The sequence below is a fragment of the Palaemon carinicauda genome, chromosome 18 (assembly GCF_036898095.1).
Source record: "Palaemon carinicauda isolate YSFRI2023 chromosome 18, ASM3689809v2, whole genome shotgun sequence".
NCBI lineage: Eukaryota > Metazoa > Arthropoda > Malacostraca > Decapoda > Palaemonidae > Palaemon > Palaemon carinicauda.
Window position 1 is genome coordinate 9,625,133 of NC_090742.1, and position 26,374 is coordinate 9,651,506.

The following is a 26,374-nucleotide window of genomic DNA, read 5'->3' on the forward strand; positions in this document are numbered from 1 at the left end:
ATATAAGCATGTGCATTTAATTGCAAATATACTCATAAATATAATTACAAATATATACGTATATATATATATATATATATATATATATATATATATATATATATATATATATATATATATATATATATATATATATCGAGTAAGTCTTCAGTAACGAACTGGCAGGTGCACCTGCTCTCTTCAGCTGCCTCAACACGCTCTAACTCCTCTTTGTAAGTGACTGCTTCCCTAGCTAGCAGAAAATGTAAGGTTTATTAGAGAAGACAAATTGTCATTCCTGCGTGACATTTAAACTTGGAGCCAACACAGTGGAAAGTCATCAGTGAAACTACTCTAATCATTGATTTGATATTAATCCAATTCAGATTTCGTTGGAAAACTCTCATGCGTGAATTAAGATCGTAATAGTATATACATTTATCTTTATGATTCATATGTAGAATTTCATTGATGAAATTTTTCTGGTAGGCGGTCTAAAAATGTATGAATGTCTGCTTATTTTGTAACTAAATATTAGTGTTGTTTCTCAAAGAGTTACTAGATGTCATTAGCAGGGTATTCTACAATGCCTCTTCTTAATATCTCATCGAAGCGGAAAACATGTATTCTAGTTTTCCTTTCGCAGATTTAAAAAAAAAACATATTTAACATCATTTTTTCTCGAGAGAGAGAGAGAGAGAGAGAGAGAGAGAGAGAGAGAGAGAGAGAGAGAGAGAGAGAGAGAGAGAGATAATTTCCACACGCTTATTACGGCATATTGTATTTCCATGTATTATCGCAAGTCAACAAGTTCTTCACTTTCTTTTTCTTTTGGTAGGCTGAACTATTATCTTGAAATAGTTTCATCTATTTTTTTCAAGTAGACCACAAGTGAACATTTACGTAAATAATGATAATGATATATACTTCTAAATAATATAACTTAATACTGACATTATTAGCACTTTAATTACTGATGTATATTCCATCCCATTAACTATATGTTGAATAAATGTTAAATATTATAATCCCTGTTTACTGTGCTTTCTGTTTCTACAACAATTTCAGAATTTCTTTTCTCTCCTTTCGAATCTCTCTATATATCTTTCAAAAATAATAATTTATTTTATGACTATCAGCCTTACTACTGCTAGTTCTAGTTCCAGTTTATACCAGCAATTCACTGCAGATTATAATGATATAGGATGATCAAGATGATTGAGATTAGGGAATAAATAAGTGAAAAAAACGTTGAATTTGTCATAACATTATTAGACCCTTTGTGGGGGTTGTAAGCGGTTGCTGTAAGTTTGGAATAGTAATGTTTCTCCTACTTAAATAGAAAAAGAGAAAGAAGAATAAGAAGTAATATCTCCCGTCACTTGTTACTCCTCCTTGACAATAATGAACGGTGATATATCGAATTGTGATTAATTTGTTCAGTGCAATTCTTCTGTTTACTACTTCTGTGAAGGTAAGGCTTTCCTTATTGCGTAATAACTTCATTGAAATACAAATAATATTACAGTTTAAGTGGTGATTCTTTATATGATACTCGTCTGATAGAAGCGTATTCTATGGCCTAGGCCTATTATTTTTTTCGAGACCAGGTGACTTCATGCAAAATTAGGCCTACCCTCAGAGTGGGCTTGTTAGTAAAGGTTTGCCTAGGGCGTTTCTTAGATTTTTAAAATATGATTTAAAAGGCAATAACGCAGACACTTAATCCAAATGATGAAAACAACATTTACAAAGATTGTTTCCAAATTAACTTTCCTGTTGATACTGAGTTTTCTTAGTTTTATGTAGTTTTGACAGTCTATTACCGTTGCTAACAACTCCTATTTATGATGTATCAACTTCTGTATCTTGGAGTTACTAAGAGAGTGCACCAAAGAGAGTGCACCAAAAACGTCTGTTCTAAGTATTAGGGCACCAGAATTAAGTAAATTTCACCAGGAATTATCAGAAATCTTAATTCTAACGATCTAGTCAGTCTGGGGAAATATGGTTCATAAGGGTTATCCATCGTAGGTCGATTCCCGCAAACCCAATAACAAGCTCTTTGAAGATATACAGTACAGTAGCTTACGAAAATGACAGACATGTTTCTTAGCCTCAGCTTTTCTAAGTTACCTAAGCTACCCTCATCTTAAATACCATTACCTTGCCTATACTTACCCAAGTTACCCTCCCCTTACCTATCATTGCCAAACCTAGCCCTGCCTTCCCTGCCCTTATGTTACCTAAACCTTAGCTGACCTACTTATACTCTACCTGATCCTACCTTACCTACTCTTATCTTACCTAAGCATACCTTACCTAAGCATATCTTACCTAAGCATACCGTACCTAGGCATATCTTACCTAAGCATATCTTACCTACTCTTAGCTTACCTAGCCTTACCTTACATAAGCATATCTTACCTACTCCTACCTTGGCTAGCCTTACCTTATTTAAGCATATCTTACCTAAGCATATCTTACCTACTCTTATCTTAGGTAGCCTTACCTTACCTAACCTGACCTACTGCTACCTTGCCTAACTTAACCTCCTCTTACCTTACCGAGCCCTACATTACCTACTCTCACCTTACCTGCCCTTACCTTACCAGCATTTACCGTGCCTACTGTCAACTTACCTGCCCTTACCTTACCAGCATTTACCTTACCTTACCAGCATTTACCTTACCAGCCTTTACCTTACCTTACCAGTGTTTACCTTACCTTACTAGTGTTTACCCTACCTTACTAGTATTACCTTACCCACTAATACATTATCTACCATCAATTTACCTGCACTTACCATGCCTACTTTTGCCTTCCTACCCATGCCTTACCTACTCTCAGCTTACCTATCCTTACCTACTCTTAACAGGCCTACCCTTACACCCTATCTACCTCCACTTTGCCTACCTTTATCTTAGCTACACTTACATCTTATCTGCCATCATTTTACCTCCCCTTATCTTGCCTAGCCTACCCTTGCTTTGTCTAGCCTAGCCTAGCCTATCCTATCCTAGCCTATCCTTGCCTTACCTAGCCTACCCTCGCCTTACCTAGCCTACCCTTGCCTTGCCTAGCCTACCCTTGCCTTGCCTAGCCTAGCCTACCCTTGCCTTACATTGCCTACCCTACCCTTGCCTTACATTGCCTACCCTTGCCTTACATTCCCTACCCTTGCCCAGTCTACCTTTCCCTTACATTCCCTACCCTTGCCCAGCCTACCTTTCCCTAGCCTACCCTTGCCTAGCCTACCCTTGCCTAGTCTACCTTTCCCTAGCCTACCCTTGCCTAGCCTACCTTTCCCTAGCCTACCCTAGCCTAGCCTACCTTTCCCTAGCCTACCCTAGCCTAGCCTACCCTAGCCTAGCCTACCTTTCCCTTGCCTAGCCTACCCTTGTCTTGCCTAGCCTACCCTTGCCTTACATTCCCTACCCTTGCCCAGCCTACCTTTCCCTTACATTCCCTACCCTTGCCCAGCCTACCTTCCTTTCCCTAGCCTACCCTTGCCTAGCCTACCTTTCCCTAGCCTACCTTTCCCTAGCCTACCCTTGCCTAGCCTACCTTTCCCTTGCCTAGCCTACCTTTCCCTTGCCTAGCCTACCCTTGCCTTACATTCCTTCCCCTTGCCATACATTCCTTCCCCTTGCCTTACATTTCCTACCCTTGCCTTACATTTCCTACCCTTGCCTTACATTTCCTACCCATGTCTTACATTCGTTACCCTTGCCTTACATTTCCTACCCTTGCCTTACATTTCCTACCCTTGTCTTACATTCGTTACCCTTGCCTTACATTTCCTAACCTGAAGTTATCTTAGCTATTCTTATGTAGCCTACAATAATGTAGCCTACAATAATGTAGCCTTACCTTACTTTACTTTTAGTTTATTTTACTTTACTTAACTTTACTTTACTTTACCCTGACTTAGCTAATTAATGCATTCTGTAAATGTTCTCTCACCAGGAAAAGTATCATAATTCCAAATTTTCAATATTAATCTTACCCGATAATCATGTAGCTGTCAACTCCGTTGCCCGACAGAATTCTACGGACGGGATACGCCAGCGATCGCTATACAAGAGGGGGGTGTACTCACCAGCGCCATCTGTGGCCAGGTACTGCAGTACTTCTTGTCAACACCACCTCAATTTTTCCTCTGTCGTGCTTCCGGCAAGACCTACATGGATACGCTTATGATTTTGGAGTCTTTGTTCACGGTTTTGGTGAAGTATTGCTCTGAGATTTCAGCTTTCGCTATACAGGAAGCTTTTCCCTTAGCTTAGATAGCTTTTGGATTGATTTTGATTAATGGTATAACGATCTTTGCTTTAATTTGGAAACCCCCCTTGACTGTTCTCTGATTCAAGATGTCCGACCATTCTCAAGCTCCTACCCAAAGACGATGTAGTGTTAGGACTTGTAATAGGCGTCTTCCGAAGGCCGCGGTTGATCCTCACACCGTTTGTTCCGACTGTAGGGGAAAATCCTGTCAGTTGGAAGATCGATGTGAGGAATGTGCCGGGCTTTCGGAATTTGATTTTTTTTAATTCCTCAAGTATACGACTAAGTTAGAGAGGGAGAGAGTTAGGAGGAGTTCTGCTCGCTCTTTGCTTTATTCCTCCCCCCATGATCCTCAACCTTTTCCTCCCCCTGTAGTGGCTACCCCCGAACCTATTATTAGTGCTCAGCCTGATATGTCAGATGTTTTACGTGCCATTCAGGCTTTAGGTGATAAGGTGGAGTCAGTAGTGAGTGACCACAAGTTTCTCTTGGCAGATGTCAAGGAACTTAAAGTGAAAAGTGCAGTGGGAAGTGGTAGTGCCAGTGCTGTGCCTAGTGTCAGTGTCAGTGTTGCGCATGAGGATACTTCTGTGCGTGCCAGTCGTCCTCCCAGTCCGGGACCTCTTGCAAGCTCCCAAGCCCAGGGGAGAAGCAATGTCGAAGGGCAAAAGGGTTCGGCAGGCCTTGATCGGCGCACAGTAGTATCCTCAGTGGTTGCGGGCGTATCTTATAGAGATCGTCACTTCCACTCTCAGACGATTGAGCCCTTAATTTCCTCGTCTGCAGAAGATGTTTCCGGGAGGAAACGCTGGACCCAGGTCTCAAGGCCTCTTAAGCGTAAGGTCCAGACCGCGCGAGTCCAACAGCCCAGGTGTAGCCACTGGGCTAGTTCGGACTCGCCGCAGTCATCGGATGGCTGCACGCCTCCTAAGAGAGGTAAAGCGATGCCTCAACAGACCTCAACTTCTGTTAAAGCTATGCCTCAACAGACCTCAACTTCTGTTGATCCCAAGTTGGCTATGCTGCAGACTATGCAGTCGCAGCTTGCGGTGTTGATGCAGGAGTTTCAGGCAGAGAAGGTTAACAGACCTCCTCCTGCGAGCGCTCCTCCACCTCTGCGCAGTCCAGCCTGCCAGACGTATGATGTTGAGGTTCCTCAAGCTACCTCCATGCGTGAGCTGCCGCATTGGGAGTTGCCAGATACCAGCGCTGTGCAGCAACCTCCACTTTCCTTGAGGCAGGAGCCTCTTGCCACGCGGCAACCTCCTCAACACTTGGGGCAGGAGCCTTATGCTTTGCAGCAACCTCCTCTACCCTTGAGGCAGGAGCCTCATGCGTTGCAACCATCCTCGAGGCAGCAACCTCTTGCGGTGCGACAACCTCCACCATCCTTGAGGCAGCAACCTCAACTCTTGCGGCAGCCACCTCCACTTTCCTCGAGGCGAGAACCTCAACTCTCGAGGCAAGCACCTCAACTCTTGAGGCAAGAACCTCAACTCGTGAGACAAGAGCCTCTCTCTGCGCAGCCACCTCAACCCTTGAGGCAAGCGCAACTCTTGAACCGCAGACTATGCAGCATGAGCCTCATGCTTTACAGCATTCGCCTCTCACCACGCTTGCTCCTCAAACCCCCGCAGAACCTCCTTCATCCCAGCCTCATGACTTTGTCATTACCAGCCCTCATCCTCTTCAGCAGAGACTTGAGGATGAATCCGCAAGTGCGCATGCACCCGTTCTTCAGGATTCAGCCATTCAGCATACTGCTTTATCGTTACCTCTCGCTTCTCAACCCTCAGGTGATGAGGTTTCTGAGGATGAAGCTGCTCACCTGGATGATCCTTCATCTGATGTGGAGGAACCCAAGTCATTGCCACCCTCCATTGACTTTCGCAAGGTCCTTACTCTGTTCAGAGAGTTATACCCTGAACACTTTGTTTCTGCTACCCCTCGTTCTCCTCCATCCGAGTTCTCTCTAGGCATGCAACCTATTAAGTCTGCCTACACTAAGCTTGTCTTCGCTAGATCATCAAAGAGAGCTTTGAGAATGTTAGGGGATTGGTTGCAGTCCAAGCAGCAACTGGGAAGGACGTCTTTTATGTTTCCGCCTCCTAAGCTGACTTCTAAGGCGGGCGTCTGGTATGCCACGGGAGAGGAACCAGGCTTGGGGGTCCCTGCCTCTGCCCAGGCTGACTTCTCAAGTTTGGTTGACTCTCCACGAAGGTCGGCTATGAGACGCTCTAAGGTCTGCTGGACCTTTTCTGACCTGGACCACTTCTTAAAGGGAGTCTTTCGCGCCTTTGAAATTTTTAATTTCCTCGACTGGTGCCTGGGGGCCTTGAGCAAGAAGACTGCCCCTTCTGGCAAAGACTCGGCCATGCTGATCATGGCCTGTATGGACAAAGCAATTCGCGATGGTTCCGGCGAACTTGCCTCTATGTTTGTATCGGGAGTCCTCAAGAAAAGGGAACAACTTTGCTCCTTCCTTTCCACTGGTATCACCTCTTGCCAAAGGTCACAGTTACTTTTTGCTCCTCTTTCTAAGTTCCTGTTTCCTGAGGATCTTATCAAGGAAATGTCTGCGGCTCTTATACAGAAGGATACGCATGACCTCGTGGCCTCTTCAGCACGGAAGGCTAAGGTTGCACCTTCAGTACCAAGAACTTACCGCACCCCAGTGGCTGATACTCCTGCTACCAGATTTATTCCGCCCTTTCGTGGCAGAGCCCCCAGCCGAGGAAGTACCCGCCCAGACGGTCACAGGGGCAGGTCCAAGAAAGATACCAAGTCTTCGAAAAGCAAACATTGACTCTCCTCCTCTCCAGACAGCTGTAGGAGCCAGACTCAAGACCTTCTGGCAAGCTTGGGAAAGAAGAGGTGCAGACGCCCAGTCTGTCAAGTGGCTAAGGGAGGGTTACAGGATCCCATTCTGCCGCAATCCCCCTCTGACCACTTCTCTCATCAACCTCTCTCCCAACTACAAGGAAAAGGACAAGAGGCTAGCGTTACATCAAGAGGTGTCGCTCCTGTTACAGAAGGAGGCAGTGGTGATAGTCCGGGATCATCAATCCCCGGGCTTTTACAACCGTCTCTTCCTGGTGGCCAAGAAGACAGGAGGTTGGAGACCGGTGCTGGACGTCAGTGCGCTCAATGCTTATGTCACCAAGCAGACGTTCACTATGGAGACGACGAAGTCGGTCCTAGCAGCGGTCAGGCAGGAGGACTGGATGGTCTCGTTGGATCTGAAAGACGCCTACTTTCACGTCCCCATTCATCCAGACTCCCAACCTTTTCTGAGATTCGTTTTTGGAAAGGTTGTGTACCAATTCCAAGCCCTGTGTTTTGGCCTAAGCACGGCACCTCTGGTGTTTACGCGACTGATGAGGAATATTGCGAAATTCCTCCACTTGGCGGACATCAGAGCCTCCCTTTATTTAGACGACTGGCTTTTAAGAGCCCCCACAAGTCGTCGCTGTCTGGAGAGTCTCAGATGGACTTTGGACTTGACCAAGGAACTGGGTCTTTTGGTCAACTTAGAGAAGTCCCAGCTTATTCCTTCCCAAACCATCGTTTACCTGGGAATGGAGATTCGGAGTCAAGCTTTTCGGGCTTTTCCGTCGGCCCCAAGAATCAACCAAGCCCTAGAGTGCATCCTGAGCATGCTGAAGAGGAACAGATGCTCAATGAGACAGTGGATGAGTCTAACAGGGACCCTGTCATCGTTAGCCCTGTTCACCGAGTTAGGGAGACTCCACCTCCGCCCCCTTCAATACCATCTAGCAGCTCACTGGGACAAGAATATGACGCTCGAAGCGGTCTCTATTCCTGTTACCAAAGAGATGAAGACTACTCTCATGTGGTGGAAGAGCAACATCCTTCTCAAGGAGGGTCTCTCGTTAGCTGTTCAGACCCCCAATCTTCATCTCTATTCGGACGCATCAGACTCGGGCTGGGGCGCGACCTTGGACGGACAGGAATGCTCGGGAACATGGAACAAGGAACAGGAAACGCTTCACATCAATTGCAAGGAGTTGTTGGCAGTACATCTGGCCTTAATGAACTTCAAGTCCCTCCTGCTAAACAAGGTGGTGGAGGTGAACTCCGACAACACCACAGCCTTGGCGTACATCTCCAAGCAGGGAGGGACTCATTCGAGGAAGCTGTACGAGATAGCAAGGGACCTCCTCATTTGGTCAAGAAGTCGAAACCTCACGCTGGTAACGAGATTCATTCAAGGCAATATGAATGTCTCGGCAGATCGCCTCAGCAGGAAGGGTCAAGTCATCCCCACAGAATGGACCCTTCACAAGAACGTGTGCAACAGGATTTGGGCCTTGTGGGGTCAGCCAACGATAGATCTGTTCGCTACCTCGATGACCAAGAGGCTCCCATTGTACTGTTCCCCAATCCCAGACCCGGCAGCAGTTCACGTGGATGCTTTTCTGCTGGATTGGTGCCACCTCGATCTATATGCATTCCCGCCGTTCAAGATCATCAACAGAGTTATTCAGAAGTTCGTCTCTCACGAAGGGACACGGCTGACGTTGGTTGCTCCCCTTTGGCCTGCAAGAGAATGGTTCACAGAGGTACTGCAATGGCTGGTCGACGTTCCCAGGACTCTCCCTCTAAGAGTGGACCTTCTACGTCAACCTCACGTAAAGAAGGTACACCCAAGCCTCCACGCTCTTCGTCTGACTGCCTTCAGACTATCGAAAGACACTCTAGAGCTAGAGGCTTTTCGAAGGAGGCAGCCAGAGCGATTGCCAGAGCAAGGAGGATATCCACTCGCAGAGTCTATCAATCCAAGTGGGAAGTCTTCCGAAGCTGGTGCAGAGCCAATGCAGTTTCCTCTACCAGTACCTCTGTAACCCAAGTTGCTGACTTCCTGTTGCATCTTAGGAATGTTAGATCTCTTTCGGCTCCTACGATCAAAGGGTACAGAAGTATGTTGGCAACAGTTTTCCGCCACAGAGGCTTGGATCTTTCCTCCAACAAAGATCTACAGGACATCCTTAAGTCTTTCGAGACCTCTAAAGAACGTCGCTTGTCCACTCCAGGCTGGAATCTAGACGTAGTCTTAAGGTTCCTTATGTCTCCTAGATTTGAACCTCTCCAGTCAGCCTCTTTCAAAGACCTTACTCTCAAAACTCTTTTCCTCGTCTGCCTTGCAACAGCCAAAAGAGTTAGTGAGGTTCACGCCTTCAGCAGGAACATAGGATTCACATCCGAAACAGCTACATGTTCCTTACAGCTCGGGTTTTTGGCAAAAAATGAACTTCCTTCACGTCCTTGGCCTAGATCGTTCGAAATTCCTAGCCTTTCCAACATGGTGGGTAACGAGCTAGAGAGAGTTCTTTGCCCTGTCAGAGCTCTAAAGTACTATCTTAAAAGGTCAAAACCTATACGAGGACAATCAGAGGCCTTATGGTGTGCCATTAAGAAACCTTCGATGCCTATGTCCAAGAACGCAGTTTCGTATTACATAAGGCTTCTGATTAGAGAAGCTCATTCTCACATGAAGGATGAAGACCTTGCTTTGCTGAAGGTAAGGACACACGAAGTGAGAGCTGTGGCTACTTCGATGGCCTTCAAACAGAACCGTTCTCTGCAGAGTATTATGGCTGCAACCTATTGGAGGAGCAAGTCAGTGTTTGCATCATTCTATCTCAAAGATGTCCAGTCTCTTTACGAGAACTGCTACACCCTGGGACCATTCGTAGCAGCGAGTGCAGTAGTAGGTGAGGGCTCAGCCACTACATTCCCTTAATCCCATAACCTTTTTTAACCTTTCTCTTGAATGCTTTTATTGTTGTTTTTGGGTTGTTACGGTAGGCTAAGAAGCCTTCCGCATCCTAGTTGATTTGGCGGGTGGTCAATTCTTTCTTGAGAAGCGCCTAGGTTAGAGGTTGTGTAGAGGTCCTTTAGTATGGGTTGCAGCCCTTTATACTTCAGCACCTTAGAGTTGTTCAGCCTCCTAAGAGGAACGCTGCGCTCAGTAAGGAAGACGAACTTATTAAAGGCAGAGTAATGGTTCAAGTCGACTTCCTTACCAGGTACTTATAATTTCATTGTTATTTTGAATAACTGATAATATGAAATACGGGATACTTAGCTTCTTGATTAACATGTACACTGGTTTTCACCCACCCCCCTGGGTGTGAATCAGCTACATGATTATCGGGTAAGATTAATATTGAAAAATGTTATTTTCATTAGTAAAATAAATTTTTGAATATACTTACCCGATAATCATGATTTAATTGACCCACCCTTCCTCCCCATAGAGAACCAGTGGACCGAGGAAAAATTGAGGTGGTGTTGACAAGAAGTACTGCAGTACCTGGCCACAGATGGCGCTGGTGAGTACACCCCCCTCTTGTATAGCGATCGCTACATGATTATCGGGTAAGTATATTCAAAAATTTATTTTACTAATGAAAATAACATTTTTATACCAAATATTTTTTTTTCATGTTTAACTGTTATAGTTATACAAATTTATTCATTCAACAGAACAATAGGCACGAACAGCTGCATGCCTTGGCGGAAGCAGCTACATTATACCTGCACTTTACAGTAGAATGAGGACTCCAATTAAGTCCCCGTAGCTACAGAAAGACTTCAGTCTTTGACCTCCTGGACTTAGGTAAGGAGTAATGTTTTAATTATGGGTTTATTTGGGCAATTCTAGGTAGCTGAAACCGCTTGGCAAATAAAGAGAAATACCTTTTTGATTTAAGGAATTTTGCCCTTAGATCCCAGCACCATGATCATGGAGACTATTCAGAATTGAAAGCATTATAAACTGAGAATTCAAAGGTGATGAATATCAAGGAGGAAGAAAGGAATTGATATCAATGAAATAGATTGGTAAAAAGTGCATGCAGTTGTTGGCCAAAGGGATTCTTCAAAGATCCCTCAATATACAGTACATCAGCTGAAATACATTATTGACTCTAACCACTTCCTTCCATACATTATACTTCTCATCTAATTGAAATTTAAAATTTTCCCATAGTGTTTTAGCATAAAAAATAATAGTGTGGATAAGCTTTGCAACTGTTTAGTCTCTCTGTAATTGATTAGTACTTTACGGATTGTCAGTTCTCATCTGTATGTCCATTTTATTCTGTCATATCTACTACAATTGCAGTAAACGGCTCTCTGCCTACATTTTGGTTCCTTTTTATTTCTTGGCTCTGTATAAAAAATTGATTCTTCAGACATTGTCGATTCTGATAAAGGTGCACATACCCAGAACATTGAGAGCAATGATGGGATGTAGAGATACATTCACCATGGTAAATAAAAAGCAATTTGTTACTGCATGAATACAAATCTTTGTCCTTTACATTGGGATAGGATAAATTATCAGAAAAGCTGGAGTATACTGCTACTAAACTTTAATAACAAGGCGTAAACAGGTTCAGGAGTGGGGAAGCCACCCTCCACCTTCCATGCTTGCTCACTGAGGTCTCATTCTGATTTCAGCCCTCAGTGAGAACAGCTGTTCTGCCACTGAAAGGAGTTCTTGGCTTTTATTAACTTTACTTTACAGCATTTTTGTATTTGTTTGCTTATCTGCAGTTAAGCAAACCTGACTTGATAAGTTTCTTTAAAGTAACTTTTGGATTTATAACTTGAATGGGGAATGATATTCAGTGCCTTATGATAGCGCCCTTGAGACAGTCTTCACGAATAACCTCCCCCTTTATTATGAGTTCAGAAGACAATTTTGGGAGGAACACGCTCTCCTTACCAAGTGGTTTCCTTTGATTGAAGCACGAGCTCATGAGTAATACGTCTCCGAGTATGCAGTGTTTGGACTTAAATCATCATTTGCCGATGAACGTACTAATTCATGCGCACAACCTTTTCTGAAAAGATTGACAATCCTGTGTACTAGATGTTGTCTATACTTAGCTAGCTCCTGATACACTTAATATTAGCGAGTATAGAGCACGCTCACACTCAAACATTCAACAAGTGACACAACTTCATGGGATCCTATGGATTTGCGTGCACTTTCTATAGCGTGCTCTCCTCACCGGGTGAAGAGATATGCCTAGTTTTAGCATGCCTCCCACACTTTTCATCTGGGACCACATACGTGAACCAACTGACCTGTCCTCGCTGGACAACCACTCCTTTCCTCCCCCTGTAATAGTAGCAAGCGTAACAGGCGCTTACTAACCTCCCGTGCGCCTCGATGGCATAAGCTGAAACTGCAAGAGGCTGGAAACAATCAAGTTACCCTGCGTGTTTGCTACCTAGAGGCACCTCACCAAATACGGCCCGCAATGGAGAAGCGTGCTTCTTACAAGGCTCTCTGAGTTAGCCATGTCTCTCTACATACGTGGTTCGTGCGGACACACCTGAGTGCATTGACTACTCTTGAGTGCAGTCGTGGTTTGATCCACCTGTCTCCACTTGACAATCCCTTCTTGCCTGAGCCTGTTGTGGTAGCGTGCACTCAGTCTGTTAGGAGTGTGGAACAGGTATGTTACCTCATGTACTCATAACTAGAGCATGTAACCTCTCCTGATAACACTCATGAATTAGCTCACCTGTCTTCGCTAGACAACCCCTCCTCTCCTGAGCCTGTTGTGGTGCTCGCTAACGCCTGCGAGCACCCTCTGTGTACACTTCGTCGATTAGGGGTTTGGAACACATGAGTTGCTATGCACATCACTCACAAATGCACTCATAATTATGACCTGCAGGTCTAGCCAGTAATCCTTGTGGACTGCCAGTGGCGTGGCATTTGGCACCCATTTACTTTTCTAGATGACCTTCATCCTCGAACCCATGAATGTTTGAGATCATCCAGAGTATTTTCCCCCAGCAACAATTATTGATTGTCCCCGATCGCATTTGGGTTGACCTCAGAATCATTGAGTTCCCGGTAGAAAAAGTGCATTTGGGTCGACCTCAGAATCATTGAGTTCCCAGTAGAAAATGTTTTCAGCCTCCTTGGAATGAAATAAATTTGGTACAGATTACAAGTTCCTGATGCCTCAGAGAATAGGAGGTTTGTAGCTATCTCATTCCCCTTTTCTCAGAGGATGCAAGACTCAGAGAAAGTAAGGATATCTAGTCAGGACTGAAGAGCAGAACTCGCAGACCAGAGGGGATTCTCGAGCTTTCGGGGATATCATGGTTTGGGATACAGACCTGATTCTAGAAAGGGTACTAGGAAAAGCCCCTCTTGCCCTCGATCTCCTCCAAGGGGAGAGGAGCGTAAGACATATTTGTATCTTTACCCCACCCCACAATGGCCTTGTTGCTGTCTCCAAAGAGAGTGACATAATTACCCCGGGAACATCTATGCAGAATTACAAGGATGCATTCGATTACTACTGTTATAATGATGATTTGTTCCATAACCGAAATACAAACCACGCTATTTACATAGGGTTTACTTTCGGCGTAGCTGAAATGACGAGCCATTAGATTTTAACGAGGGTTAAACTACCCCTGCGCTAGTTAGCATGGGGGTAGGGGAGGGGTAACTAGCTACCCCTCTCCCCCCCCACACACACACACACACACCGGTGAGCTGCCCCACTTCACTTTTGGCTCAGACGATGTACAGACGTGTCTGTCTCGTCCTCGCATTTTGACAGCCTTAATCTGTTTTTCTTTTTCTTGCAGTTGTGTGTTTGAAGTTGTCCTCTACCTTTTCTTCCCATTATGCGGAAGTGCCCAGGACTCCCCGACCGCCCCTGTGGAACATTCATGTCGGCGGTCGATACAGACCCTCACACCCTTTGCCTGCAGTGTCGAGGTCAACGGTGTGAAAGTGATAATGTTTGTATGGAATGTAGGGAGTGGCCTACCTCCCAGTGGGAGAGGTTTGCCCGACGGAGTAAGAAGAGTGCTAAGCGAGACCGTTCTCCCTCAGGGAATGCCTTGGGGAAGGAAGGCTCCAAGGACTCTTCTTCCGTTGCCCGAACCTCCTCCGAAGCTCCCACTCATTCGGTCTCTCGCGAGAGGCCGCCGAGTGGTAGCGTAGGTCCATCTTTTGTTTCCCAATCTCGGGGTTCGGGAGAGGGTGTTGCCTCCCATAGCGAGGCAGCTCCCCCTCCTCCTCCGGGGGAGGATACTATTGATTTTGTTGATTATGACCAAACTGTCTAACAATGATCTTTTCCAGCTTTGGGCTTCCTTGGGGCTTAAGGGCTCGCCCTCCAAGGAAGCCCTGTTTGATCTGATCCAGTTGGGGGCAGCTGTCCAACAGTCACCGGTAATAACAGAGGTAGACCCTCTGGCTATTGTCGACGTTGTTGTGGCAGAGGCGTCCGACGGGTCGGGTCAAACCCCAGCTGCTACTGTTGCGGATGTTGCTGAAGGCTCTGGTTCCCCCCCCCCCCCCCGAACATCCTTCGAGGGGGAAGCTGGGTCCAACGGTCTCTCCCGCGAGTGTTCCTCCCCCTCGGGGGAGTGCACTAACAGAGACTCCTCTTCGGAGGACCGACGACAGTGATACCCTGCCTCAAGGTCGTCTTCGCCGTAAGGCTCGCCCTCCTCTTCGCCGCCGAGGCCTGCCTTCTCCTTACAAGGGAGTTAAGAGGCGCCTTCTCTTCGGGTCTTCATCTTCGTCGTCCCCTGCAAAGGATTCTTCTCGTCGGGAGCAGACCGTCGCAGTGACATCACTGGACCTCTCCGCAGATCGTTCGCAATCTCCTGCGCCTGCCAGATCTTCCTTGTTAATTCAAGTGCCGGTCCCTTCGGGGTAGAAGGGCTTATCCCACAAAGTGGGTAAGTCCCTTCCGCACCAGGTTTCACCTGTGCGCCCTTCAGTAGCGCGCAAGTGCCACTGCTCTTCTGATCGCCAGCGCCCTCCTGCTTGCCAGCGCTCTCGTGCTCGCCAGCGCTCTCCTACTCACCAGCGCTCTCCTGCTGAAGAGTCACCTGATTCTTCTCGCCAGCGCTCTCCTGCTCGCCAGTGCTCTCCTGCGCGCAAGCGCTCTCCTGCGGATGAGTCAATAGACTCTTCTCGCCAGCGCTCTCCTGATCGCCAGCGCTCTCCTGATCGCCAGCGCTCTCCTGATCGCCAGCGCTCTCCTGATCGCCAGCGCTCTCCTGCTGCCAGCGTTCACCTGCTCGCCAGCGCTCTCCTGCTGGCCATCGCTCGCCTGCGCGCAAGCGCTCTTCTGTCCCTGCTGCGCGCACTGCGCGTCAACAGTCTCCTGAGTGCTATCAACCTTCTGTTCGTTAGCGCACTGCTGCGCGCCCAGTTCCTGATGCGTGCCATGCGCGCCAACGTTCGCCCACGCGCCCACAACCTTCGGATCTGGGCGCAGGCAAGGACATTGATCCTTTGCCTCGCCAGCGTTCCCCTGCGCGTCAACCGCCGCCGGCGCACCACCGTGCATTTTCTCCTGGGCGCACTTCTAAAGTGCATGCGCGTCCGCGCGCCCGCGCGCCCACGAGTCGACTCCTGAGCCTGCCCACGAGCATTCGCCCTCGAGCACATCAGCGCCCCCTGGCCCTGCGCCCCAGTTGGCAACTTCTCTCCACGCTACTGCGCGCCATCCTACGCGTCAGCGATCTCTTACGCGCCAGCGTTCTCCTACGCGCCCGCGTGATCCTTCGCCTGTGCGCGAACGCTCGCCGACGCACCCACGCGTCTGATCGCCACAGGTCACCGACTCACCCACGCGCTAACTCGCCTGTGCGCAGTCGGTCGCCTACTCACCCGACGCGTCATCGTTCGGCAACACGCCAATGCGCCATCGCTCGCCAACGCGCCATCGCTCACCAACGCGCCATCGTTCGCCAACGCGCCATCGCTCGCCAACGCGCCATCGCTCGCCAACGCGCCATCGCTCACCAACGCGCTTACGCTCGCCTATGCTCCACTGATCGCCTACGCGCCAGCGATCGTCCGGGCACTCGCGCACACCCTCACCTGTGCATCCACGCACACCTTCGCCTGCACGCCCACGCGCCTCCTCGCCCGCACGCTCACGCGCCAACTCGCCCGCGTGCGACCCAGTGGTTTTGCCATCGCGCGAGTGCCAGCGCGACCCCCAACGCGATTCCCACCGGGTTTCGCAGCGCGTCCAACCTTGCGAGTTGCCGGGGTCGCGTGCTTCCAGATCGTCCCCGCAATCGCCATCTCGTAAGTGCCGAGCACGCGTCCAGGAGCAGGAAGATCCATCGGAGAGGTCCAGGCAACATTCTTCTTCCCTTTCTTCATTTCAGGCAGGCCCAGTAGTATCCACTCCTAAGGATCAGCCGATCCCCTTCCCTCCAGCGGGAATCGCTGACACTGCGTCAGTCAGCCGCCCGCCTTGGTTTGGTTACCTGATGAAAGCGGTCGTGCAGGCTATGAAGCTAGCCCTCGCTGATCTGGGACTAAAACCAAAGGCTCCCTCGCCCCCGCTGAAGAGAAGGAGAGGAGTGGATTTCGCGGTAACTTCTCCCAGGGTTAAGCTGGCTCCCAAGAGGTCCGTCGGGAAGGCCCCTTCCCCTTTGCAGGCGTTTTCTCCTTCTCCTGCGGATGAACTTTTCCCGTCCTCAGGAGAATCCAGCGAGGTGAGGCACTCTCCCACGGCACCAATGGGAGGAACCCCGCCTCAAGGAACAGAAACGTCTCGCGTAGGAGAGACCTTCAAGACCTCTTTGCTAGAGTCCTGTATCCCTCCCAGGAGGAAGCCCAAGGACTCAAAGACGATCCCCAAGTCATCTTCGAGGATTCGTCCAGAGCCAACCATTCCCCGGGAGAACGTCCGCGTGTCCCCCCAAGAAGAGCCATTGGGGACAGGAGACTTAGCTGCCAGTCCACAAGGAGGAGAGCAGCGCGAGTCGGAGCATGCCTTCTGGCAGGTCCTTAATCTAATGAGGCAACTCAATAGTTTTAAGGACCCCGAGACCGCTCCTTGTGAAGGCAAGGATACGGTCCTGGACCAAGTTTATGGTATTCAGAAGCCCCCCAAGGCTAGTGCAGCCCTGCCATGGTCCCAGGGGGTGAAGAGTGCCAGGGACAAGGTCGAGGGCCAACTTCCGAGCTCGCCTCCTCCAGCCGTTCTTCTGCCGGGAACAAGCTCCTCCCACCTCCTCGCGTTCAGCAGAGGAGGTACTTCGAGATCAAGGAGGAGTCTTGTTTAGCTCTTCCCCTCCACCACTCTGTGGAAGAGCTCACCAGGGGTCTCTCTCTAAAGAAACTCAATGCCCGGCAGGTGACATTCTCAGCGTCGGAGATCCTAAGCCAAGAGAAAGTTGCTAAGTGTGCCATGCAGGCCACTTTGTGGCTGGATATCTGGCTAGGGTCTCTGGGCATCCTATTGCGCTCTGAGGACTTGTCCAAGGAGAGCAATAGGAAGGCCCTGGAGACCTTTCCTCCTCTCGGGCACGCGCTCCATCGAGTTTTTGGCTCACCAGGTCACTAACCTGTGGACTAACTCGATTCTAAAGCGCCGTGATGCGGTGACTGAGAGGTTCCACCCGAAGGTCCCCGCTATGGATGTCAGCAAGCTCAGACATTCCTCCATCCTTGGAGGAAACCTGTTTGAGCCCAAAGATATAGAACGGACAGCTGAGAGGTGGAGGAAGACGAGTCATGATTCGCTCCTCCAGAAAGCCCTTACATCTCGACCTTACAAACCTCCAGCTCCTCAACAGCAACAGCAGCCTCGCAGGACACCGAAGCAGGCTCCGGCAGCTAAGACCAAGGTGTCTAAACAGCAGCCCTTTCCTGTCAAAGACAAGAAGGGCGGAAAGTCCTCCAGGGGAGGCAGAAATCCTAGAAGGAGCGGCCGAGGCCGCAAACGCTAGGATTGGCAATCCCCCTGCGTGTCCACCTGTAGGGGGATGCCTGCAAAGTTGCATGCACAGGTGGCACCAACACGGGGCCGATTCCTGGACGGTCTCTGTGATCGGACAAGGATATCGCATCCCGTTCATAACATCTCTACCTCCCCTGACAGCGAATCCAGTGTCGTTGAGCTCCTATGCCATGGGATCGGCAAAGGGGCTAGCCCTTCGGGCAGAAGTCAAGACCATGCTCAAGAAGGATGCTCTCCAGAAGGTCGTAGACGGCTCCCCAGGCTTCTTCAGTTGACTCTTTCTTGTAAAGAAGGCATCTGGAGGCTGGAGACCTGTCATCGACCTCTCAGCCCTGAACAAGTTTGTCAAGCAAACTTCGTTCAGCAGGGAGACAACAGACACAGTCAGACTTGCAGTGAGACCGCAAGACTTCATGTGCACACTGGATCTAAAGGACGCGTACTTCCAGATTCCAATCCATCCGTCTTCCAGGAAGTACCCAAGATTCAGCCTAACAACAAGATCTACCAGTTCAAGGTGCCCTGTTTCGGTTTCTCCACAGAACGTCAGGTGCTCACCAGAGTGTTCACACTGATATCTTCATGGGCGCACAGGAACGGCATCCGTCTCCTCCGTTATCTGGACAACTGGCTGATCCTGGCAGACTCGGAGTCGACCCTTCTTCGACACCGAGACAGGCTTCTGGCAATTTGCCAAGATCTAGGGATCATGGTATATCTCGAGAAGTCCTCTCTGCTCCCAACACAACGACTGGTATATCTAGGCATAATATTAGACACCAATCTCCACAAAGCCTTTCCATCAGACGACAGGATAGCAAGGCTGAGGAGGGTTGCAGAGCCTTTCCTCAGTCGAGAAGACCTTCCAGCCCAATCTTGGTTACGTCTCTTAGGTTACCTAGCCTCCTTGGCCCGTCTAGTTCCCAACGGCCGCCTCAGGATGAGATCTCTGCAGTAGCGGCTCAAGTCCCGGTGGGATCAAGGCATCGATTCCCCAGACTCTCTGGTCTCGATAGGACCTGTGGAACGGACGGACCTGCGGTGGTGGCTGACCGACGACAACCTTCGAAAGGGAGTGGATCTTCTCGTCCTTCCCCCTGATTTGATGCTGTTTTCGGACGCATCAAAAGAAGGGTGGGGGCCCCACGTTCTGAACCAGAGGGCCTCAGACCTATGGTCAGAATCAGGAAAGTACCTCCACATCAATCTGCTAGAGATGAAGGCCGTATTTCTGGCCCTTCAACAGTTCAAACAGACCCTGGCGGGCCACTCCGTGGTGGTGATGAGCGACAACACCACAGTAGTGGCTTATATCAACAAGCAGGGAGGTACCTTTTCACAACAGCTATCCCATCTTGCAGTAGAGATACTGAGATGGACCGAAGTCCACTCGATACGTCTATCAGCTCACTTCATTCCTGGCAAAAGGAATGTGCTTGCCGACAGTCTGAGCAGAGCTTCGCAGATAGTGAGTACCGAGTGGTCTTTGGATCCTCAAGTAGTCAACATAGTCCTGACTTTGTGGGGTTCCCCGACAGTGGACCTGTTCGCGACAGCCTTGAATTTCAAGCTGCCGCTGTACTGCTCCCCAGTCCCGGACCCCAAGGCACTCTGGCAAGATGCCTTCCAACAACGGTGGAACAACATCAACGTCTACGCCTTCCCACCGTTCTGTCTGATGAGAAGGGTGCTCAACAAGACCAGACTATCGGTCAACCTGTTGATGACCTTAATAGCTCCGCTATGGCATCATGCAGAATGGTTCCTGGACCTTCTGCAGCTCCTGACGGAACTCCCGAGGGAGCTGCCCCCACGGCACGAGCTACTCAGACAACCACATTGCAACATCTTCCACAAAGCCGTAGCATCACTTCGGCTTCACGCCTGGAGACTATCCAGCGTCTCCTCACTGAAAGAGGCTTTTCGCAACAAGTTGCGGAAAGGATGTCTCGACACCTACGAAAGTCATCCGCAGGGGTCTACCAGGCGAAGTGGAGAGTCTTCTGTGGTTGGTGTCGTGGGACGGGTATGTCTCCCCTCGATGCCACTATTACAGCAATAGCGGCGTTTCTCGTGTATTTGCGGGAGGAAATGCGGCTTTCGGTCTCGGCGGTGAAAGGCCATCACTCAGCCTTAAGCCTAGCCTTCAGGCTGAAAGGAATAGACCTCCTCCCTGGAACTTTCCTTACTCATACGAAGCTACGAGCTTACCTGCCCTCAGTCGGTAGGGAGACCTCCTCCATGGAACGTGGTTCGGGTCCTCAGGGCTCTGAAGAGACCCCCGTTCGAACTATTACGCCAGGCCTCTGACCAACATCTGACTTGGAAGACGGTATTCCTGCTCGCTCTGGCTTCGGCCAAGCGGGTCAGTGAACTTCATGGTCTCTCATACGACATCGCCCATTCAAGGGGATGGGGGAGGTAACGTTCAGGTTCGTCCCTGAGTTTGTTGCCAAGACTCTGAACCCTGGAGTGCCGGACCCACGGTTCGACTCCTTCAGGGTTACGAGTCTCCGTTCCGTAACAGATGACCCAGATCATCTGCTACTTTGCCCAGTAAGAAGTCTGAGACCTTATCTGAAGAGAACAGCTGCAGTCCGTCCCCACGTGCAAGCTCTGTTTGTGAGCACGGGAAGGACGAAGAGGAGGGTCACCAAGAATACCATCTCAGCCTGGATTCGACGGACCATTCATCATGCCTTGAATCCAGACCCTCCTCCGTCACGTCGCCCTAGGGCACATGATGTCAGGGGCATCACCACGTCCCTGGACTTCAAGAGAAACTTCTCTGTGACGCAGGTGCTACAAGCTGGGGTCTGGAAGCGTCATTCGACCTTCACGGCCCACTACCTGCAGGACGTGAACCACAGGAGCCTCGATACTTTTTCTATCGGCCCTGTGGTGGCTGCACAACAGTTGGTCTAACCTCAGGCTCCTTAATGGACAAGTAGCAGAAGGTTGAGGGCACTGTTACCCGGTTTTAGTTTGCGTGAATGAAAGAGTATGTCTGGCCCTTACTTCTTTCTTCATCCTCCCCTCTCTTGGGGAATGCAGCATCCTGGGTCTCTGCATAGCTGACCTCAAACCTCTGCAGGTAAACCATGCTTCCTTGTGTTCCTAGTATTAAGAATAATACTGTCGCGTCCCCCATACCCTGACGAGGTGGTATTGGGATGTCCTAGCCTAGAATTCCATATAAAGGACTTCAGATCAACTTCCTAGGACGAGTCACACTTCATTTCTCCACACACAACTTCTGTAGGCCGCACATTTCTTGCGTAGCAAGAAACTTGCAAGGTGCAGGGACACTTTATCTCGAGTGCTGCTCACTCGGATTCTAAGTCCCCGGGTAAGCCAAAGCCAGTAAGGCTGGGGACTTTCCACCCTGCCTAAGGGTAAGTCACCCTATGTAAATAGCGTGGTTTGTATTTCGGTTACGGAACAAATGACAAATTCGGAGATAATTTGTATTTTTCCTAACCATACAAACCTTAGCTGTTTTCACATATTTGCCCGCCAGCCCTGTCCCCCAAGACAAGTCCTACCTTTAAGTGAAGTGAAGCAGCTCACCGGTGTGTGTGTGTGTGTGTGTGGGGGGGTAGCTAGCTACCCCTCCCCTACCCCCGTGCTAACTAGCGCAGGGGTAGTTTAACCCTCGTTAAAATCTAATGGCTCGTCATTTCAGCTACGCCGAAAGTAAACCCTATGTAGATAGCTAAGGTTTGTATGGTTAGGAAAAATACAAATTATCTCCGAATTTGTCATATCAGGGGGATTCTTGTGAATCACCTGTCTTCCCAGATTCACAGAGTAGAGTTGATAAAGAAACTCGCGAACGCAACTTTACGGCATGTAACCTTTATTTGACACTTTTGAAACAGACGAAAATTGTTGTACAAGCGTGTATTGTATTCATACCTTGAGTTCCACAAGAGGATATTCAAGGAATGGAATATGCTTCATCAAAGGCTAACGAGTTGGCAAAGGTTTTGTAGTCCTCCTTTAGGTGGAGTAAAGCTCGATCAGTAGAGAACTTCAAGTAGTTACAAAAATGCTCATCTTGATGACAAGGGTTGGCAAGTCCCATGACTCCTCCTCTTTCTCCACATCCTTCCTCAGCTCCTCCATCAATCACAGGTCCAAGATTTTCATCTCCAGTGTCTCCTTATTTCCATGCAACAGGAGATGTAATTGGACCAGCTGTAACAACGGGTAGGACAATGAATCTACTACAAAAATGTCGTGATAGTATGCCTTCCTGGGACAGAGAGGAAAAAGAATTGGCACAAGAGAGATCGCCAAAGGATTGGAGTCACCCTTCAAAGGAGATTAAAAGACCCTGTTTGCCTGGCGTGACCCTCGTTCTTTCCTCGACCTCAGGCATGTCAGTCAGCTGACATTAGACACATTGCCAGTCGATCGGTCAATTGACAATAGACTAATTGCCAGTCACTCAGCTGTTATTAGACACACTTCCAGTCAGACAAGAACAAAGCCAATGCCCTTCCTTTACCCTTATTGAACAGTTAGTCTTGCAGGACCAACCGACAGGAGTTTTATAAGACACTCCCACCATTCCTATCCACAGGGGAGAGACAGTGGTGCCCAATCCTTCACGGTTGACAAAGAAAAGGACAGCGAAATGTCATACTACTTGACTTTCCACTCAGCTGTTCATAATCGCAATCATCGGTCGGAATGAAAACAGTTCGCAATAGCAGATCAGTTACTGATCATGTACTCTTATGGCAGCTCCACCTCACCGGTCTGTGCTCCCATTAAAGTGATATAAGCCATACTACTAAGTGTTTGTGCACTCTTAAGAGTGTATCGTTACACATGCACATGATCACAAGCCACAACCTTATATTCTCAGCTTGCGATGGACGCCTGCTCCTGATATTTCGTGCATCTTGTCACCAATTCATGATCGATTGCTCACCCCCTCACTTGCTTGTGAGAGCGTTCTCAAAGGAGATCACCTTCACTAGCACACTCGTTTTAAGATTTTGGACTTAGCAGGTGGGGTGCCATCTTAGAGATGTCAAATACTGGTGCTCTCCTATGTACTTGCACACAACCTCCCTCACCCAGTCGACTTGCGAGCTTTAGGTGTTATTGCAATCTCCAAGTTATTCTTTGGTATACATGGGACAGAGAATAAAGACACACACAAGCACACCCTTGGCATGCCCTCAGCACAGTCCAATGAATGTTGCTGAATGCAGGGGAAGTGAGGCTTCTTCAGTTAACGCTCTTATTGAGAACACGTCTGGAAGCTGGAGGCCGGTCATGACCTCTCAACCCTGGATGAGTGTTCTGCAAACCTCTTTCAGAAAGGACACTACACACACAGTCAGGAAAGTGATCAGGTTATTAGACTTCACAATGACGATTGACTTGATAATGCATTCTTCCATATCCAAATCCACCTTGCTGCTAGGAAGTACCCCCATGTGTTGTAAGCATGCAGAGCATACCAATGCAAAGTACTTTGCTTCGTTCACTCAACAGCTCTCTATGTTTCTCCAGTTTTTACTCTAGTTTAGACATGGGAATACACCAACAGCCCTCATCTTCTGTATTACTTGGACAAATGCTGGATCTTGATGGCCTCAGAGGACAGCCTTCCTCTCCACCAAGACAGGGTTCTCTTATTCTGTCATGAGCCAAGGATCTCAATGAACCAAAAGAGGTCACTTCTAAGGCCTAAACAAATATTGGTTTGCCCAGATGTGGACTTAGACACCTTTGTAGGAAATCTTCCCATCTCAGGACAAACTAGAATGCTTGTATTAGGTAGTTATCCCTTTTGTTTAACAGTCTTATCTGTCAGTACAAACTCCATTCAAGATGGAGACGACAAGCATTAGGGGAGGTGACTTCTTACTTTCTATCAAGCTGAAGGATGCTTGTCTGCAGATACACATCCATCGATTGAGCAGGGAGTATATTCGCCTTGTCCTCGATGGAATGGTGCATCATCTCAAAGTCCTGTGCTTTGGATTATCCACCTGTCTGCGGATATTCCCATGAGTGTTTAGGTATACAATCTTGTCGTAGGTCTGTTACTGTAAAATGGGGTTCACTAATATATGGATTCACCTTTTATCAAGCGGTTAATGCTACATAAAAGTAATTAAACAGTTGAGTGTTAGTAGGTAGGAAAACATAGAATTATGTATATCAGAACTTGTTTTCAAAGAGACATTTTGTGATTTTTTTTAATCCATTCTTGTTTGAATATTCTTTCTGCTCTCAAGATGCGTCAAATGGAAAATTTTTATATATAGTTATACAGTCGTTACAGTCATTAGCCAGCAAACTAATGATGGCTGGTATTTGAAAAGGTGTTTATTGTTAACACTTGAATTCAAATTACACACTTTTGAGAACTGTGTAATTCAAAGAAGCTGGTCTAAGTATATCAAACTCCTAAATGCTGTAAAATCAAAACTGCTTGTTTTGCCCTTTAAATGCTCTACTCGTCTCTATATAAAGGAAAGAGCTTTACAATCTTTGCCAACTTCACGTTTGTTACGTTGAGAAAAACAAAAAAGGGTGGAATGATGTAGGGATAGTGAGCGATAATGAATTACCTCCACTTTATTTCAATGTCTCCCTTTTCATTTGAAAATAATGAATGGTTTATGCTATAGATCTCTACATCACTGTTCGGTTGTCACTTTTCTTTTTTTTACTGTAATGTTAGTTCTGTTATTCAGTCTCTATCCTTCGAGGGAATCTGTCGTCAGTGCACCTCATGCAGTGCACTAAAGCTATGAATTAAGGGTTGTTACAGTTTCCCTGTTTAATGATTTAAAGGTCGCTCATGAATGGCAAACGCAAGGGACATTGTCATCCCCCTATCAAGGAGGCCAATGCCCTAGAGACTGACCATATATACATATGATCAGCACCCAAGTCCCCTCTCCACTCAAGCTAGGACCAAGGAGGGCCAGGCAATTGCTGCTGATGACTCAGCAGATAGACCCCTAGGTTCCCCCAAAACACCATTCTTAACTGAAAAGAATGGTGAAATTATAGCGATCAAAGAAACTAATGAGTTTAAGCGGGACTCGAACCCCAGTCTGGCGTTCATCAGTCAGGGACGTTACCACATCGGCCACCACAACCCTACATCATCTTTTCAACCTCTATCATACCTTCCTTCCAACTGCCTTTTTTGCAACCCTCTGTCCAATATCTATCATTTTTTACTTCTTAGTGTAACTGAGGGGATTTCCCCTAGTTTTGTTTTGGACCTGAATGGACTTCCAGACCCTAGCAACGTGTTATATGACCACTATCAATAAATCGTACTTCTACAGTTCTCACTTTATGTACCTATTGGGAGAAATCAATGGAAAATCACTTTCCATGTATATACTAAAATATTTAAACCCCTTGTTTACCAACTCACAATTTAGGTTGTGCCATGGATCAATTAGTTGACAACACACCAATAGCAAGGACTAAGAAATGTCTGGGAGTAGCTAAGAGACCAATTTATCTATAATTGGCTTTCGACTAAAATTTAAACTGACTGTCTTTAAATCTTGAGTACTAATCCAGCAAGTTCACTGAAATCTTTTCAGATATGCTAAAGTATTTGAAAATATTATAATAATCCCCATCTTCAATAATTGCACTTTAGACACTACCAGAAAATTACAATTAGGCTGTATCTAAAATTATCTTTTCACCTAATATTCTCAAAATTCAAATACAATATTACCAATGACAATACTGTGTTAACTTTATAAAGAATATCACTCATAAAACCACTCTTTAAAGAATTTTGTTGGTATTAAAACACGAATCTAACATTATACAATACACGTCTGTTACTACAGTTCCGGATAATTATCCAAGCTGAATTTGTCTTATTCTTGTTTTATCCTTTTACGAAATAGGGTTATTAGCACTGTTCTGTCAGATGTTTTTGTTGAAGAACATCACATCATGGTCAAGTTTAAGCTCCAAGAGTGTTTGCTATATAAAATTCTAAAGTATGAATTTGAATATGCCATCTATTCTAATGGCTGATTTCAAAAAGTTACTCTATGTATCAAATTGATTAACAAAATTTATGTTATGGCTTAAAAGTGAAGAACATTTGTAGTATACACATTTTACTTTCCTTTCAGATGCGTTCAAAAGGCGATGCCAGTAAACAAAAAACTTTCAAGCGCGCCACCCGATTCCATTGATAATATGGGAAGGAGATGGAAGCTAAAAGAACATTGATGGCCCAAGATGGATTTAATCATATCTATATCAAAGCTGATAACAGGGATAGAGATTGCAAGATCCAA

The 26,374-nt window shown here is 47.4% G+C and overlaps 1 long non-coding RNA gene across 1 annotated transcript; it reads left to right on the forward strand.

The window, feature by feature from the left end:
• Window positions 1–1,341: 1,341 nt before the first annotated feature.
• Window positions 1,342–26,374, forward strand: LOC137656964 (uncharacterized). The gene is made up of 3 exons (XR_011047064.1): window positions 1,342–1,453; window positions 10,777–10,909; window positions 26,207–26,374. It is a non-coding gene; the product is annotated as an uncharacterized lncRNA (long non-coding RNA).